The 17,674-nt window shown below is 38.0% G+C and overlaps 1 protein-coding gene and 1 long non-coding RNA gene across 4 annotated transcripts in view; one reads left to right on the top strand and one right to left on the bottom strand.

Moving 5' to 3' along the window:
• LOC139162678 (uncharacterized) overlaps nt 1-11,683 on the top strand; it is a 42,857-nt gene extending 31,174 nt beyond the window's left edge. Inside the window, exons 2-3 of the long non-coding RNA XR_011558358.1 lie at nt 11,211-11,267; nt 11,569-11,683. This is a non-coding gene — a long non-coding RNA (uncharacterized lncRNA). The remainder of the gene's footprint in view (nt 1-11,210; nt 11,268-11,568) is intronic.
• The window catches only part of PDE4D (phosphodiesterase 4D), a 945,814-nt gene that overhangs the window by 540,796 nt on the left and 387,344 nt on the right, over nt 1-17,674 (bottom strand). The window lies entirely within an intron of this gene.

Raw genomic sequence — 17,674 nt, 5'->3', positions numbered from 1 at the left:
AGGGCTGGATTATAAATCAGATTGAACGATATTACAATACAGGCTCTGCAACCAAACAGGCCAGATTTGTTTCTTTGGTGTTTTTATTGTAACAGTTCCCACAAATAAAGCTGCAGCTGCTTCTTTCACTCTTGCTCTGAAAAAAATTTGCTTACGTAAATGTATTTTGCCCCCTAAAAGCACTACTGTATATACATTAAAAATAATGGAGAATGATTAGGCTTTCCCTATCATTAAATTATTACCATCAAGATTCCTGGAATGGCTCTAATGTATTATAACTATCTTCTTTTTCTGATGAGCAATCAATCATTACATTTGAAGGATTGTATTAGTATTGTATCCTATATTTATTTGTTTTTCAATGATTCAGTGGATGGAAAATGATTAACCAGCCTGATTTAACGTGAAGAAAGGCCCAGGAAGTTGTATTTCAAATGCCATGCTAATTATTATTAGCTATGTAATGATGATGATGATGATGATGATGATGATGATGATGATGATGATAATAATAATAATAATAATAATGTTCTTGGCATCCCATAATAGCTTATTATTATTGTTATTATTGTTGTTGTTGTTATTATTATTATTATTATTATTATTATTATTATTATTATTGGATGCCAACAACCCTACCAAGTGTATAGTCAAGTTTTCCCAGTTGCAATGAATGGCTGTGAAAAGTGGATCGTAAGAAAAGCTGAGTGCCAAAGAATTGAGGCCTTTGAACTATGGTGATGGATAAGACTACTGCGAATCCCTTGCACTGCAAGGAAATCAAACTAGAGGAGATCAATCCTGATTGTTCTTTAGAAGGCCAGATCCTGAAGATGAAGCTCAAATACTTTGGCCATCAAAGCCTAATGTTGGGAAAGATTGAGGGCAAAATAAGAAAGGGATGACAGAGAATGAGCTGAATGGATGGAGTCACTGAAACAGTCGGCGTGAGTTTAAATGGACTCCGGTGAATGGTAGAGGACAGGGAGGCCTGGAGGAACATTGTCCATGGAATCAGGATAGGTTAGACATGACTTTGCAACTAACAACAACAACATTATGGGATGAAGAGATAGATAGATAGATAGGTAGGTAGGTAGGTAGGTAGGTAGGTAGGTGGAAGGAAGGAAGGAAGGAAGGAAGGAAGGAAAGAAAGAAAGAAAGAAAGAATAATTGTGCATTTTGAATACATATCAGAAAGAGAAAGCTTTAGAATTCACAAGATTGATACTATATGGAACAAAATGGACCAAATCTGGATGTTCTGCTTCAGATACCATGAAGCCTCCCTCCCAGAAGGTGTTGCCTTTTATTAGTCACTTTGATTGGGTTATCCTTCAAAAGGTGAAAAATAGGTTAATAAATGCTGCTCGCCTGATTTTTAGCTGTTAAGATGAGTACTTGGTTGATGGTGTCATTAAGCAAACAGAACAAATAGTCATTTGCACAGTTCTGTTAACTGAACTATAGTTGCTTCCCTCAAAACTGGTTTTGTTCCATTCTTATCCACAAATTATGTAACAATGAAGAATTAACTTTAAATTAGTCCTTCAAGTAAAGAACTTTTTTTGAAATACATGTGCATCTGCCATAAGCTTTGGAATCTGAAGGAGCAAGTAAGGGCCGTGCATAAGTGCACCAGTGTGCCTTCCGTCCCCTGTACAATTGTCTCTCCTTATCTCATTTATCTTTTCTTCCTTTCAAATTTGTTCCCCTATACTTTTATATTTTTTCTTCTATTCGTTTCTTTAGTTATATTACTACATATCTATTCTCCTCAATGTGTATTATGTATTGGACTAACTAACTAACTAACTAACTAACTAACTAACTAACTAACTAAATAAATAAATAAATAAATAAATAAATAAATAAATAAATAAATAAAAATAAAATAAATAAAATTGCTGTATTACAATAATCTGAAGGAGCAAGTATGGTGGAATTGCTGTATTACAGTAAGCAAGACCAACCATTTTATAGGCACTAGCACAACTTTTTCTAATCTGCATTCAGTTACTGAATGTACAACTATGGGAAACAAGCCACAAGCCCTTTCCCCTGCCCTGGTTATTACCACTTCAAAGAAACCTGAAGTGTAAGCTTCACAATATCACGTCCTTCCAACTTTTACCTACGATCACTATTGAAAGAATGGAAGGGAAATATAACAAATAATAGCATTTACTCTTAGCTAACAGCAGAGGGGGCTCCCTACTCCCAAAATGGCAAAGCTGTGCTACTTTGCACAAACCTAATACCAGCCTGTAAACATTTGGGGGGGGGATCATTACCATCTCCAATCTGTATTTCATATGACAGGAGTTTATAAATACAAGACAGAGGCCATTTGCAAGTAATTTATGCATATAAACAAATTGAGTGAGCAAATGTGTTGAAAACTGACTGCTTCAGATTCAGCCCTAATAGCTTGAACTTACAGAAGCATGCATCTATAATAATACCCACGGGGATCTCTGCTGAGGATGCTTCAGAATTGTATTTTTATTTCACACTTTTATTAACTAATACTTTAAAAGAAAAGCTTCTCCAGTCTAGTGGGCTCCCAGATGTGCGGGGACTACAATTAATATAATTTCCTGCCAATGCTACAATTGGCTTTGGTGGGTAAGAATTCCAGAAGGATTCCAACCCACCTAAAGGCCACCGGGTTAGAGAAGGGTGATTTGCATATCACTCTTCCATTTAATGAGAAGACCCTCCTAGCATGCAACACAGTGATTAAAAATACCCTATGGCTACTTTACCATTAAAACTTCTGGCTAAAAAAATAACAGACATACAGACAAACAGACATATGCACATCAGATATATTCTCATGCTGCAGTATCCTGTTTTAAGGAATTTATAGCTTGCTTTATTAGGAAGGGGAGAGGTAAAATTAACCTTTCAAAATTGTAATCATTTGTTTACAGAATGATGCCCTGTTAGAATACAGACTTATTTTCTTTTTTTAAAAAAAATATCTTTATTGAATATTTACATTTAAAACGACAGAGACACACAAAAAGAAAAAAATATACAAACAAAACAAAACATAACATACAAAAGCATACAACTTTATGCTATATAGGTTACTTTGGTATCAGAACTTAAGCACCTAACAATTAACATATGTGCTAGCTATTCTGCTGGACCTTATTCCTTACAGCCTATCCATGTTTTAACCTATTTCATTTTCTGATTTTATTGTAAACTATGCCTTTTAGATTACTTTATTTCTATCTCTTTATGTTTCTTTTACATTATTTCTCATTGCTGTGAATTGGTAGTTCAGTGGGCATCAACAAGTGAGTTTAGCAAGAGTTTGAGAATGCAGACTTGTTTTCAAGATATACAGCACTAATTTTGCCAATCTGCTCTCCTTTTAATCTCTCTCCAGTAATGTATTTGACAAATACATATATATATATATCAGAAGCTTTTTTAATATTAGATTTGTTTACATTGTCACACTGTTTTATTATTGTTGTGAGTCGTCCCGAGTCTTCGGAGAGGGGAGGCATACATACAAATCTAATAAATTATTATTATTATTATTATTATTATTATTATTATTATTATTTTGTTGTTATTGTTATTGTTGCTGTTGCTGTTGTTGTTATTATTATTATTATTATTATTATTATTATTATTATTTGTAGACTGAAAGGTGCCCTTTATTAGTGGAACTACAGCAAGCTATTGTATATATGAAATAAAAGTCCATACGTAGCCCAGGAATCCAGTATGATGCCATATACCAGTGATGCCAAAACTTTTAGATACAGAGTACTCAAAATGAGAGGTGCAGGTGCACCAGAGTTCCAGAAACCTGACAACCAGTTGGCCAGCGCACATAAGCACCTTGGAAATCCAAAGGAAAGCTGGCTGAGCTAGGGTAACAGTGCATGTGACCAACAGAGACGGACATATACAATAACACAAAGCCCAGTGTGTTCTTCCTTGTTTTCACCTGATCATTTTTTTAGTATTAGCTGTGTGCAAGAAAGTGAAGTTACTCAACAATGCAATATTTTAATTACAAAACTGCCCCCCCCCCAAAAAAAAAAAAGATTGTTGAAGAAGTTATGCTTCTGAATCTATTTTGGCAAATGGCCCTTATATGTCAACCGTATATTTTAGGTACATCAAAGATGAAAAATATTGTTAAGCTCTAGCTCTTATTTCCATCAGTCAGCATAGCCAATGGAGAGGAGGCAGGCAAATCACTGGCCAAAAACAGCTGGATGGCCACAGATTGTTCAATTCTGCTTTATAGTGAATACAGGGATTGGCAGCATGTTTTGGCCACTTCCCTTCCCAACTAGCAGAAACTGGGGAAGTTTTAATATGAGAGTCATTCACATTTGCACTTCCATTCCTACCTTATTTTCATGATTTGGACCTGAAAAAGTTGCTAAAAAAAAGAAGTGAGCAATATTTTTTGACTTAAAGCAGAGGTCTTCAAACTTGGCAACTTTAAGACTTGTGGATTTTAATTCCCAGAATTCTCCAGCCAGAGAATTCTGGGAGTTGATGTCCACAAGTTTTAAAGTTACCAAGTTTGAAGATCTCTCCTCCAAGTTAAAGGGATCTCCATCTTTGGGAATAACATTTGAGGTGCACAGATCAGTTCCGGGAAAGCAGCAAGTAATGAAGGAATACTGTGCAAAATAGGTATGGGGCCACCAAGTTTCTTTTCTTCTGATATTTTTTACTCTGGTTCCCCCCCCCCTTTTTTTTCTGATGCCCTTTTCTCTCTTCTTTAATTTTTCCTTCAAAGATGGCTTCTGAAGAAAGGTCAGAGGGGTTTTGCAAAAGGTCTGATCTGACTGCACACTTGAATGCAAAACTCCAAGTTACCAACCGGATTTGGATGTCTTAGATGTCTTAGATGTCAGTTTTAGATGTCTTTATATCATTATTTTTAATATTATACTTTCAGCCCATCTGATCAAGACTTGCTTGGAGGCAGAAATGCAGAATTTATCCAAATATTTGTTCAACTCTAATTTTGTCTTTGCATCTGGGACTTCCTATTCCCTTTTTCTCTTGCTTTCTCCTAAACTACTTTTCTTGTTGTTTCTCCCCTTCCTTCCTTCCTTCCTTCCTTCCTTCCTTCCTTTCCTTCCTTTTTGTACTGAGCCCATGGAACAAATGTACTGTACATTTGTATAAAGTTATATCTTTAACATCCCATACTAACTGTTCTAGGATTTTATCACATGTAGGGATATATCAGGTTAGGTCCCACAGAGTTGGCCTTCTCCAGGTCTCGTCAGCCAGACAATGTCATTTGGCGGGGCCTTCTCTGTGGGGGCCCTGGCCCTCTGGAATGAGCTCCCTCCAGATATTCGCACTGCCCCCATCCTCCTCGCTCTTCCGCAAAAGTCTCAAAATTCTCATCTAATTGCTTGGGGCAATTAGATTTAGACCCCCCTGACCAATAAACCTGATGTATGGTTGTGATTGAATTGGTTGATTTGATTTTAACATACTGGGTTTTTAGCTTGTAGTCTTTAACTAATTAGATTTATTTTGTATGCACTGTTTTATATTGTATCTTGTGAGCCGCCCCGAGCTTTCGGAGAAGGGCGGCATACAAATCTAATAGATAGATAGATAGATAGATAGATAGATAGATAGATAGATAGATAGATAGATTAGATAGATAGATATCAGCCACAAAAAGGTACATCATTGGAGAATTAAAATTATAATATTAAAGAGAATCATACACAAAAATGAAATATATAAACAAGGGAAAACATTGCATACAGCAGGGGTCCCCAACCAGTCCGCAGCGTGCCAGAAACCATGCTGCAAAATTAAACCCACATGGGATGTAGGCTGCCCCCCTCCATTTGGAGGAAAAACCTCTCTCCACGAAGGCGATCCCTAGTGCCCAAAAGGTTGGGGGCCACTGGCCTATAACATAGAGCACATACCATATCTGTGGTTTTCAAAGTAATATTTCCATAAGCAGATGTGTAGACTTTCATTCCCAAAATTCTGAGCAATGACTATATTGGCTGGGGCATTCTGGGAATTGAAGTCTTCACTTCTGGTCTCAATATCCAGACTGGGTAATTTACAAATTTAAAACAGAAAAGTAGTCCTCAACGTATGACCAAGAACAGAACAGAACAGAATAGAAATTTATTGGCCAAGTGTGATTGAAAACATATGGTACATATGCTCTCAGTGTACATAAAAGAAAAGATACGTTCGTCAAGAATCATAAGGTACAATAATGATAGTCTGGGTACAAATAAGCAATCGAATCCTATTAGAAACCAAGTCAATATAAATTATAAGGATGCAAACAACAAAATTACAGTCATATAGTCATTTGTGGGAGGAGATGGGTGATGGGAACGATGAGAAGATTAATAGTAGTGCAGAGTTAGAAAATAGTTTGACAGTGTTGGAATTATTTGTTTAACAGAGTAAAGGCGTTCGGGGAGAAACTGTTCTTGTGTCTAGTGTGCAGTGCTCTAGTCCAGTGTTTCCCAACCTTGGTAACTTGAAGATATCTGGACCTCAACTCCCAGAATTCTCCAGCCAGCATTTGCTGGCTGGGGAATTCTGGGAGTTGAAGTCCAGATATCTTCAAGTTGCCAAGGTTGGGAAACACTGCTCTAGTCTATAGCATCGTTTTGAGGGTAGGAATTGAAACAGTTTATATCCAGGATGTGAGGTGTCTGTAAATATTTTCCCCGCCCTCTTTTTGACTCGTGCAGTAAACAGGTCCTCAATGGAAGGGAGGTTGGTAGCAATTGATTTTTCTGCAGTTCTAATTATCCTCTGCACTGAGGTGCTCATGTGATCCCGAGACACTTCAACTGTCATGAATATAATGCAGTTGCCAAGCTTCTGGATTTTGACTACATGACCTTGGGGATGCTGCAATGGTTGTAGGTGTTAAAAATGATCATAAGTCATTTTTCAATGGCCTTCTGACTTTGAACAGTCACTAAATGAACTGTTGTAAGTCAAGGATTATCTGTATAGTCAAGGAAGCAGGTATGGCCCAGTGCTAAGCATCCACATCCCCTTGAGAAGCTCTGAACTCATCTGGCAAATATACATGTCTGTATTGTACATTAGTATAGTATATTAGATATTTACAGTACAGTATATGCAAATGTAGACAAAATAAACCTTCACAGCTTCCGAGGAGTATTTGAAAGTTAAGAGGCAAACCCAAATAAACGTAACCTTCGACTTATGACCAGTCATGCAACAACTATTCAAAGTTATGATGCCCTTGGAAAGTATGGTTTGCAGACTATAAAACAGGCCCCCTGATTCTCCAGGTCACAGTCTAATTTCAAGGACTTGGCAACATTTATGAATGGTTGCAGTGTTCTACAGTCACATGACCATGATTTTCAATGTGGTGGTTTTTCTGGGTTTCCTGCAGTTTTTATTTACTTATTTATATATTAAATTTGGAGATGGTCTATTTCTCTCACAAAGCAATTATGGGAGGTGTACAATTAATTTTTCCCCAGGTTGTGGCATAAAACACCCACTACAGAGAATGGATTTGCTCAACAGTGGTTTGCATGGTTCACTTTACAACCATGTTATTCAGACATACAGCAATGTGATTCTGTTTAATGACCACTGTAAAAATTGTAAAAAAGAAAGAAAGAGGGTCCACATGGGTACACAAAATCACAAAACAAGGGTGCACAAAATCCCAGTCCCAATTGTGTTTGTAAATCCAGGGCTAGTTGTAGTCTCCATCTCAGATGTTCTTATAGCTACAGACATATGTTGGGAATGTAGGTCGCTAAGTCAAATGGGTAAAAATGAGTTATTTTTTCTCTTTTTAAAATATTTTTTATTTATTTCCAGTTAAAATATAACCACCTGCTCCCCAAAAAGGACACAAGAAAGGAAAAAAAATATTAAACATATTAAATGAATTGATTTTCAATAGTGCCTCTCTGGGGAAAAGGAAACAGCCATGCACATTTCTTCATACTGAGTTAATTTTTTAAACAGACATTTCCCTCCTCAATATGCTTTTAATGACTTGTGTACAAAAAAAAAAAGAGTCTACCAAATCAACGTCAGATCTGCCCTGTTAAGCACAGAGATGTGATTAAAGGAAATCTTTCTATGGAAAGGTCACATTAATTTTCCAGAATGATGTATTTTTTTCCCTCTTCCACCCTTTTCAGGAGCTGCTTCTTTTAATAAAGTGGTTGTTTTGGGAAACTAAGAATTCTACCTAATTTTCTGAAATATGAGATTCATTCATTCATTTCATTCATTTATTGGATTTATATGCCGCCCCTCTCCGAAAACTCGGGGCGGCTAACAACAGTCATAAACAATATACAGTAAAAATCCAATACTAAAAACTAACTTAAAACCCCCTAATGTATAAAACCAACATACGTACAAACATACCATACATACAGTTGTATCAGCCTAGGGGGAGAAGAAGTCTTAATTCCCCCATGCCTGGCGGCAGAGGTGGGTTTTGAGTAGCTTACGAAAGGCAAGGAGGGTAGGGGCAGTTCTAATCTCTGGGGGGAGTTGGTTCCAGAGGGCCGGGGCCGCCACAGAGAAGGCTCTTCTCCTGGGTCCCGCCAAGTGGCATTGTTTCGTTGACGGGACCCGGAGAAGACCCACTCTGTGGGACCTAACTGGTCGCTGGGATTCGTGCAGCAGAAGGCGGTCCCTGAGATAATCTGGTCTGGTGCCATGAAGGGCTTTATAGGTCATAACCAACACTTTGAATTGTGACCGGAAACTGATCGGCAACCAATGCAGACTGCGGAGTGTTGGTGTAACATGGGCATATTTGGGAAAGCCCATGATTGCTCTCACAGCTGCATTCTGCACGATCTGAAGTTTCCGAACTTCATTTAGTTAATCCCTTATTTAGTTAATCCCTGTATTTCTCGGACTACTGCAGAAGATGATGGGATAATCAATTTAATGTATCACTCCAAAGAGAATCAGATCACGAGCTGCACAAAACATATTACTCTGAAGTGGGGGGGGGGGGAAGAATCTTGAAAACAATGAAGTAATTACCAGGAGGCATCATGGATTTATCTAGTTAGACTAACTTTATCTCTTATTCTACTTAAAGGATTTTCTTAGGAGATTGTGGAAATTCTGAGTCCCTCATTCAATATCATTTTTATAAACCACCTGAATTAAGGGGTAGAGGGAGTGTTTATAACATTTGCACATGATTCAAAATCTAATCTATAGCTGAAGGAGAGAAGCATACATTTATTTATTTTATTTTATTTATTTATTTATTGGATTTGTATGCCGCCCCTCTCCGCAGACTCAGGGAGGCTAACAACAGTGACCAAAAACAGCATGTAACAATCCAATACTAAACAACTAAAAAAAACCCTTATTATAAAACCAAACATACATACAAACATACCATGTGTAAATTGTAAGGCCTAGGGGGAAAGAATATCTCAGTCCCCCCATGCCTGATGGCAGAGGTGGGTTTTAAGAAGCTTACAAAAGGCAAGGAGAGTGGGGGCAATTCTAATCTCTCGGGGGAACTGGTTCCAAAGGGCCGGAGCCACCACACAGAAGGCTCTTCCCCTAGGTCCCGCCAAACAACATTGTTTAGTTGACGGGACCCAGAGAAGGCCCACTCTCTGGGACCTAACTGGTCGCTGGGATTCGTGCAGCAGAAGGCGGTCCCTGAGATAATCTGGTCTGGTGCCATGAAGGGGTTTATAGGTCATAACCAACACTTTGAATTGTGACCGGAAACTGATCGGCAACCAATGCAGACTGCGGAGTGTTGGTGTAACATGGGCATATTTGGGAAAGCCCATGATTGCTCTCGCAGCTGCATTCTGCACGATCTGAAGTTTCCGAACACTTTTCAAAGGTAGCCCCATGTAGAGAGCATCTCAAAATGGTCTGGGAAAGAAATTGAAATATAGGCTATGAAATACCTCACTTGATAACAGTATTTATCTTTTTTTAATTTAAAAAATGGCATAATTGCAAATTAAATGTAAGTTGGGAACATGTCATACTGTAGCTGCAAATAGCCTAAATGCCCCCCCTTTAAACTCTTTGATTCTGTTTCTGTTCATCTACTGGGTGATATTCCTTGAGGAACACTTCCTACTTTTCAAATACAAGCTGAAATGCTTCAGGCTTAATAAGCTGCCACCTGGCCAATAAAGCTTCAGATCATGCTGGATAAAAAGATATCCCTAACCCAGCAGGAGAAAATTTCTTTGATCTTTTAAACCTCCTCTGCAATTGCCTTCATGTAGGAATCAACACAAAGATATTCTGATTGCTACATTTCTCCTCCACAAAGACAGTCCCTGTTTGACTTCTAACCTATGGCCTTTAAATTTCTTACTACTAAACATATCCAACCACAGTGTAACTAACTGTGTTGGAATGTACTTCAAAATCTCAGGATATTTTAAAGAAGCTTGGAATCATTGTGTGCAGGAAAAGGAGGAAGGTATAGTTTTATTTATTTTTGTTTATTTATTAGAGTTGCAAGGGACCTTGTAGGTCATCAAGTCCAACCCCCTGCTCAAGCAGGAAACCCTACACCACCCCAGTCAGATGGCAGTCCAATGTCTTCTTGAATATGTCAAGAGTTGGGGCATTCACAACCTCCGCTGGCAGGCCGTTCCACTGGTTGATTGCTCTCACTATCAGGAAGTTCTTCCTGATGTCCAGGTTGAATCTCTCCTTGTTCAGCTTCCATCTGTTGTTCCTTGTCTGGCCCTATGGTGCCCTGGAAAATAGAGTGACCCCCTCCTCTCTACCTCAAATACCTGTATACTGCTATCATGTCCCCCCTGGCCCTTCTTTTCGCTAGACTATCCATGCCTAGTTCTAGCAACCTCTCTTCATATGTCTTGGTTTCCAGTCCCTTTATCATATTGGTTGCTCTTTTCTGTAACCAAAATGATAAGGTAGATCCACCTAACAGTTTCAGGGTATATCTGATAGTTGTGCAGATACTGTAAGTGCTGTAGTCTGGCAAGATTTCTGTCTGCAGATGAGCAACAATAAAGAAATTATTCTGGAGTAATTCTTCTGTCATTCTTTGTTCATTGGGCCAACACAAACACATGAAGGTTAAAAGTGCCAACCCCATCCCCCCAAAAAACAAAAATTGGTACCTGTATCTTTGTTATTAATCCCCCTCCAACCTTTTCTTTTAGAAATGCCCTATTAGTTGATTCTAATGGACATTGAATCCATGCAACACTCCTTTCAAGGTAAGTAGGTATCTTATCTACGGTATATTTTAGCAGCTGTCCACCTGCCTGCATCTAGCCAGCCGGCCAGGTCATTTTCCTTAAAAGATTCAGGCAATGTACTTACTTGAATTTATAACCCACTTCATTTTTTTGACTGCAGGTAATTAACAAAGTAATATATAAAACTGGTTGGAAGGATAAAACCCATCACTTCCTGTTCCTACGAGAATTGAAAATGGATGATTAATGGTCTCTTATGGGAAAGGCACTTTGGCTGAGCAACCCCACACAGCTATAATTTTCTCTTCCTCTTTTCCAGGTTATAGAGCTGTCATCATGGATCCCATCAAATCAGAAGCTCTTAAATTAGTTTCATTTAGATCACAGGTCTCACATTACCTTTTGCTTATTTAACAGCATGCACTGAGATATAAGATTTCAGGACCAAGGAACATCTCTATAGACTTCAGAAACAGAACTGGGAATGGAACATTTTGTTTCACTGGGATAAAACCTCTCTGGAACAATCTGGAGCTATCCAAGGTTCTGCATCTCCTGGACATCTAATTAACTGTATGAGTCAAAGATTGGAATGTGGTACAAAGATCCTAGATACTGATTGTGCTTGCAAAGTTATGATGATGAGGGATCTACTGACATTAGACTGGAGAAGAAAAGGATGTTCTGTTAGCTACACATTTTTATATAATAATTTTCTTATAATTAAAAAGCTAAGAACAAATATGGACAAACAAAAATAAAGGAATAGAAAGAAAAATAGAAAGTGCAGAAGAGAAAAATATAAATAGAAAAGAGATAAGAATATAATAAAGAAAAAGAAAAATATATAAAGAAGTGATTTAACCTCTAATTGCAAGTGTAAACAATTTAAATAATTTATCACCCTTTCTTAAAATGCAGTGAAAGATCCTTTTCCTTATATCCCATTTCTTATCTATTAAATAATCTTTAAATTTTATTATTCGGTCCTGATCAGCAAACATCCATACAGGTTATCAGAGAAAGCAACATAATCTATTTTAACTTTGATCAAATCAATCTTAGATTTATCCCCTAACAATTTGCGGATTTAGGGAATCACAGCAATCCTGAAATAATTGTCATAGTTAATGATGGAATCATGCTTTACAGCTACATTATTTAGCAATTGAAATTCCTATACAATTGGAATAAATTGAAGACTATTTTGTATAAAATAAACCCTGAATTGAATTAAAAGTTTCTCTGAAGTTTTCTATACTCATCGTATTTTACAGCTTGTTAACGCAATAGCTTTTCACCTAAATACCCAAACTGCTTCAGTTGTCTACACTGTCCAACATAAGGAGAAACACTGTAGCTTTTTCATTGTTGTACCTTGTGATTCTTGACAAATGTATCTTTTCTTTTATGTACGCTGAGAGCATATGCCCCAAAGACAAATTCTTTGTGTGTCCAATCACACTTGGCCAATAAAGATTTCTGTTCTATTCTATTCCAGCTGCGACAAGGCACCAGGGGTTACTATTGACTGTTATCAACCAATCATGGCCGAAACAACTACAGTATTCTGTATTTGACAGATAGGCTGCCAGTCCATGACTAAGTTCTGTAGTGGAGAACGCTATTTTTTCAGTTAAATCCTTTTCTAGCTTTTTTCCTTGGAGAGTAACTATGCAAGACAAGTTAAAATTCTTACAGCACAACTGATTGGTATATCAATTTAATTCTGTACATGTTTGGGTCTATTTGAGTTAAACTGAATTCTCTGAGGTTTAGCTAAGTAGGCAAACCTATTAATTCTTTTTGTTCCCAGTAGACTTTAACCCCTCTTAACAACTTATTCTGGAAACAGGCCCTTTGCTCTTTTTTTTAGAATATTTTGAAGGATCCTTGTTATATATGCTAATAAGCAACACTAGCTCTTGTTATAATTAATAACTAATTGTTGGCAATCAAAACAGGATTTTATACTCAATCTGCCTAATATTTTCTGAATGATCATCATTCTCTCACTCTTATTCCTCATGAAGTGGAATCACAGAGCAAAGTTGTGCTACTATAACAACGGTCTTTCAGAAAAAATCTTACCTTTTTACTCCTATTGAGAAGAAAAAATAAATAGATGCAGGGATAGTATTCACTTACTTTCACTACTGATTTGCGAATGAGAACGTGCCTGCATGCTTGGTTTGGTCATGTATGCACCTTCCGTGCATGTGCATGCACCTTCCATGTATGTGCATAGCTTCCTGCCATGCAAATGGCCTTCTGTGCATATGCACGGCCTTCCACGCATGCACGTTTTTTGCATGAGTGGCTAGCATGCATGCCCACAGGTTCAAAACGTGCCTAAATAACATAGCACTGGGGTGGGTAGGTAGGAACTACTGGTTTGCCTGAACAGCTCCGAACAGGCTGAATATCACCTCTGGCTTGATGGTTCTATGATATTTTTATAGGAAAAGACATTTGGAAGTTATGACTCCTTGATCGTTCTCAATCCCCTCCTCTCTCCCTCTAAAGGGCAGAAGTAGACAAAATATGGTCAGGCAGTAGGGAAAGCAAGTAGGATGCTTGGATGCATAGCTAGAGGTATAACAAGCAGGAAGAAGGAGATTATGATCCCGCTATATAGAGTGCTTGTGAGATCCCATTTGGAATACTGTGTTCAGTTCTGGAGACCTCACCTACAAAAAGATATTGACAAAATTGAACGGGTCCAAAGTCGGGCTACAAGAATGGTGGAAGGTCTTAAGCATAAAACGTATCAGGAAAGACTTCATGAACTCAATCTGTATAGTCTGGAGGACAGAAGGAAAAGGGGGGACATGATCGAAACATTTAAATATGTTAAATGGTTAAATAAGGTCCAGGAGGGAAGTGTTTTTAATAGAAAAGTGAACTCAAGAACAAGGGGGCAAAATCTGAAGTTAGTTGGGGGAAAGATCAAAAGCAACGTGAGAAAATATTATTTTACTGAAAGAGTAGTAGATCCTTGGAACAAACTTCCAGCAGACGTGGTAGATAAATCCACAGTAACTGAATTTAAACATGCCTGGGATAAACATATATCCATCCTAAGATAAAATACAGAAAATAGTATAAGGGCAGACTAGATGGATCATGAGGTCTTTTTCTGCCGTCAGTCTTCTATGTTTCTATGTTTCTATATAGAAGATGGTGACCAAATCTTTAGAAACCCATTTCTGTTCAAAGTACATCGGAAAGGAGAAGATAAGGTGATCATGGTACACTTGATATTTCATGATCGGTTTACAATTTCATTGAATTAAATGATCTCTTACCAAGTGGCTACTCCTATAGAGGAAGAGCAAAAAAAAAATTAATAAACCATTCCTTTTATGTGGTTTGAGTGGGTACAATACAAATTAAGAAAACAATGCAGAGAAAAAGACTTAAATTTTCCCCCACCCAGCCCAGCAAAAGTCACTCTCCATTATGCAGAGAAAGAGATCAAATTTTGCCTCTCACACAACCTGTGTTTGTATGCCGTATTTTTCAGAGTACCTGTATAAGACACATCGGCGTATAAGACGCAACTTAGTTTTGGGGGAAGAAAATAGAGGAAAAAATCGAGCTACCAGATCTGGCTAGCATCCTTAGTCTGTTCAGCTTCAGCACATTATTTTATCCCCTGGTTAGGGCTGAAAGAGGCTTTTTCAGAGGGAGTGGAAATGAAAACAAGCCTGCAAAGACTTAGGGCTGGAAAATTTGGAGGGAGTAGGAAGCGAGGAAAATCATTAGCACATAGTTAGGGCTGGGGGGGGGGGGAAACTTGGAAAAACCTACATTCAAAGCTCTGAATGTAGGTTTTTCAAAGCTTATCCAACTTTTCAACCCCTTTTAGTTTTGCATTCTGAAAAATACGGTAGTATTGCCTAAGCATCTCGGTTAAAGATTTAACAGCTGCATTTGCACAACATGAAAACATGATTGATTTGGAACTTGATAGGATTTACAGTGGCTTAATATACAGTATTCCTGAATCTACTGTGGTTACTTTAAAAATCAGTGTATTAAATGAGTTAATTCAGTAATTGTTTTAAGAATGCTGCCCAAACTTAGCCAGCTCAGTAAGTACTATTATTTCCAATATATCTTTTGCTTGAGACAAATTTGCACTGTATGAACAATAATGAAGTCCAAACGAAATCCAGTAATAGTCATTTCTCCAGATCAGTTTCCAACCTGTATAGACTTCAATTCTCAGAGTTCCCTAGCGAGCAGGGCCATTTCTGAGAATTATAGAAATTGAAGACTATACATTGGAAGCCAGTTAATTTGGAAATACTATTTTATATTATTAGTCAAAGAGACTTCTCATGATGTGATGAAACAATAAAAAATCTATTGCTTTTGCATTTACTGAAATTGAAAAACCTTGTTGCAAACAAATTTCTCTACTGATTTTTTTTGGCAAAGCTTCTTCTCCTGTAACACTATCCTGCTAACTAGGGCATACAAAACCTTTGCCAGACCAATGCCTGGAATCCATACTGTATATCAGGCATTAATACAATTGAGCAGATCCAGAAGTATTTCACAAGAAGAATATTCCACTCTTCTTCTCACAATGGAATATCTTATGCCACCAGGCTTGAAATTTTGGACTTGGACAACCTTAAACTATGCTGCCTATGGTCTAACATAAGCATAGTACACAAAATTGTCTGCTATAAGGTCCTACCTGTTAATGACTACTTCAGCTTCAACTTCAATAATACACAAGCAGGCAATAGATACAAACTCAAGGTAAACCACTCCAAACTTGATTGCAGAAAATACAATTTCAGCAATAGAGTGGTCAATGTCAACTCTGTTGTTACTTCCTCAAACCCCACAACTTTAACCTTAGACCCACGATGGCAAAACTATGGCATGGGTGCCACAGGTGGCACATGGAGCCATATCTGAGGGCATGCCAGCTGTTGCCCTAGTTCCAGCATACATGTTCGCACTGGTCAGTTGATTTTCAGCCTTCCAGAGGGCGGGGGAGGCCATTTTTGCCTTTTCCACACCCACCTTGGCCATGTCCACACACATACCTCCTGAGTTCAAACACAATGCTGATGCAGCCCTCAATGACACCCTTGAGCTACATTTCTACCAACCTTTTCAGTGATACTGAAAAACAATATGGTGGTCCTCAACTCTCACTCCAGCAGTAGCACCAGTGATGGGCACCTATGGGAATGGTCAGGAACGCATCACTGAGTAGCACTCTCAGTCATCTCCATCAAAAGGAGAAATTCAAAAAGAAGTTCTGAAGTCTCCTGAGAATAGAATACCAAAACAGCTTCTTTCAATGTAGGAAGAAACCATTTGAGAAATTGCAGGCATATTTCACCATGATTCTAGTTTCAAAAGCAATTTAAGAGCCTCCTGAAGCCTGGGGAAGACAAAAAATGGCTCAACAGGCCTACTGAAAACTCAGAACCCACTGGGGCCATTTTTCACCATCCATAGACTCCAGAGGTTTCAGTGAGGTTTGTGTACATGCGTGGGAGGAAGCGGGGGGGGGCAGTTGTGTAAACATACGTGGGCGGAAGGCATTGTATTAAGGGTTTGGCACCCAAGAAAAAAAGGTTCACCATCACTACCTTAGACTCTCTACCATGGACCTCGTCCCATTCCTAAGAGGTCTGTAAGGGGGCATGCCAAGCAGGCCTGCCATCCTTGTCCCACTGTCTCTTTTACTCTTTTCATGTGTCATGTCCACGTTTATACTTATACCTGTTATCCCATACATGTTTGGCAAATAAATAAAAATTAAAAAATAAATGAATGAATCTATACAAAGGATTTGAGAGTCATCCAGATATTTTGGCTGATGTTGCTCAGCATCTTTTTATTAGCAAGATAGAAACATAGAAGATTGATGGCAGAAAAAAGACCTCATGGTCCATCTAGTCTGCCCTTATTTTATCTTAGGATGGATATATGTTTATCCCAGGCATGTTTAAATTCAGTTACTGTGGATTTACCAACCATGTCTGCTGGAAGTTTGTTCCAAGCATCTACTATCTTTCAGTAAAATAATATTTTCTCACATTGCTTCTTGAAGATTTGAATACTGGAAGATCAGTAAGTTTGGAGAAAGGTTGCCTGCTTGCCTGTGCGTCTTACCTACTCAAAAGAGCTAATTCTCTATGGTATATTTAGAGAAAAGGAAGCAAAATAGAAAATTGAGCATCTTGGTAAACTGAAAGACAGCAACTGACTAAGATTGAGTGACTAATCATTCTGTTCAAGTGCTTAATGTTGACATATCAACTCTTTCCCATTGCCAGGGAGAAGTAACTGTGCTACAGCCTTCTCAAGTCTGCCATAAGTGGCTGAGATGTTTTGGGACCTAAGCCCTACCACGCTAATATTATTGTCAGTTTAAATATTCACAGATT

Source organism: Erythrolamprus reginae, chromosome 2 (assembly GCF_031021105.1).
Source record: "Erythrolamprus reginae isolate rEryReg1 chromosome 2, rEryReg1.hap1, whole genome shotgun sequence".
In the NCBI taxonomy this organism is placed as follows: domain Eukaryota; kingdom Metazoa; phylum Chordata; class Lepidosauria; order Squamata; family Dipsadidae; genus Erythrolamprus; species Erythrolamprus reginae.
This window is presented reverse-complemented; position numbering and strand designations above follow the sequence as displayed.